General features: G+C 51.4%; 1 pseudogene; it reads right to left on the bottom strand.

The window, feature by feature from the left end:
* Window positions 1–208: 208 nt before the first annotated feature.
* On the bottom strand, window positions 209–1,270 carry LOC121444743 (annotated as a pseudogene).
* Window positions 1,271–2,082: the final 812 nt, after the last annotated feature.

The raw sequence follows: 2,082 nt of genomic DNA, 5'->3' as shown, positions 1-2,082 counted from the left end.
AGAACAAAAATGTATCTGTGTTCAGTGATGCAGGATAGATAGCAAAAAGTACTATACAGGCGTGCCATGCACAGCGGTGGCCAGGAAATTGAGTCAGTTAACCCCGGCAACCCTAGTACAGTAGGCTCTGTAGACCTTCACACTATTTTTCCCGGACAAAGTACAGTGCAATTTAGACAGGAACCATCGCCGCCTCCCAGTGCCTCTATTAGGGCAAATTTTGGCTCAGATGCTTTAGAAACACATTGGACAGCTGAGGTAGGTTCTCGTTGTTGGGATGCATTTTTGTGTAGGAAATAAACTGGCGACGGAGATGACTCAGTCCCCCCATGGTCAAGGGCCGGGTAAACAGGAGGTGCTCCGTGGTGCCAGGAAGTGTTAACACGTCTCTGGGTAAGGCGCCCTTCTGTGCTTCCATCAGGGCACTCAACACCTGGTTCATGGCCTGATCCAGCTGGTGCAGAAAGTTGCCAGAGGACAGGGGCTGGGATTGCGTAGACTGATGGGGCGGGGGTGCCCTGTTCTCGAACAGTGCAGATCGGATCTCAGCCAGAGGCAATGGCTCTTCAAAGCCCACCACGGTGAACAAAGGTCGATCCCAGCGGTTCCGAGAGTCAGGAGTCTCAAAACGCTGTGCTAGGGACTCCAAAAGTTCGGGAGGAAAGGCACTGGAAGCAGGCTTCGCAGATTTCTCGGGTTCCGGAGTTACACCCACTGGAGGACTTGATGGCAGGATTTCCTCCGGATCCAGTTCCCTGGGGACAGCCGGCAGGGCCGCCCCATTTTCTAACAGGCTGGCGGGGCGCTGTTCCCCCGCCACCCGAGGTTTTTCGCCCTCCGCGGCGCGCGGCCTCCAGCTCACACTGACAGCCGCCGGGTCGCGGTTCTCAGCGGCCTCAGCCCCCTGAGGTCCAGGGCTCGGCCAGACCCGGCGTATGCAGTAAACCAGGCCGAGCGGGGTGCGCGCGGCCCGCGCGAGGCAGTACAGCTCGTAGCGGAAGCCCTTGATGCAGTTGAGGGAGTCCAGGATGACCACATCCTGCCGGCTCAGGCGCCGCTCCACCGCGGCCCGCAGCGCTGCAAGCAGCGCCGTCTCACCTGCAGGGTCGCCATCTGCCCTCGCCCTCACCGTCGCGTCCTGATCGCCCAGCACCTAGGCGTCGTCCACCACGTACACCGTGCGGCCCTCGTCGGCCAGCGCCCGGCATAGCTCTTCCGTCCGCTGGCTCTTGCCGCTCGACGGCAACCCGCAAAACACCACGAGCGGCATCTTCCCTAGGGCCACCCATGTGGGGACGGTCGACTCGACTTCATAATCATAACAATTAATTCCAATTGTAAAATTAATTCTTCCAACTAAAAATACATATGGTAGTGACACACAAGCAGTAACATTAATACTTTTAGACAAGGTAAGTCCTTAATTAGAAGAAGATACTGTTGTTCCAATAAATAAGCCATTAAAAGATGAGCAGGTTTTAAGTCTGTTACGATCTTCCAAATATGCATCTGAATTGCAGTAGGGACTGTGGGTAAGGCAATGCGATTATCACTGATTCCTCCATCTCCTCATGCCAGAAGACTGCTTCCAGTTATCGTTTCATTCTCGACGTGATTCATTCTGTCCCCAAGCTGGTGGTGGTGGTGAAGACCGATGTTGTTGAGGTCGCGTCTGTGAATATAATTGTACCATGGCCAATATTGGAATATCTTCTTCAGGAGCCAAAAGTGTCATTCATCCTGCAGAGAGACAAGACCATAATACCCCTTCCCTTCCACCATTAGCAATGCAGGCTGCCATTCAGCATCTGTGGCAATTTTTCTGGTAGTTCAACATTTGGAGTATAAGCAAAATATTTCTCTGCTCTGGTTACAATATCCCCATGGGGCAAATTTAAGAAGTTTAATATGAATTAATGTAAAGTTGCCCTACTTCTTCCAAAAATCTCACATTAATTCCATACCAAGATCTTCCTTTTTAATTTGTTGTTGGGCTTTAAAGAATGATTACCTTGTTAAAATGGAATTTTATATTGAACATGTAGGTGATTAGCATTAGTATGTAAATGTTCATGTTTCTTT

Source organism: Microtus oregoni, unplaced genomic scaffold, assembly GCF_018167655.1.
Source record: "Microtus oregoni isolate MIOR12 unplaced genomic scaffold, Mior012 000139F_ref0000186, whole genome shotgun sequence".
In the NCBI taxonomy this organism is placed as follows: domain Eukaryota; kingdom Metazoa; phylum Chordata; class Mammalia; order Rodentia; family Cricetidae; genus Microtus; species Microtus oregoni.
Note: the sequence above shows the minus strand (reverse complement) of the source record. Positions and strands in the feature narration are given on the sequence as shown.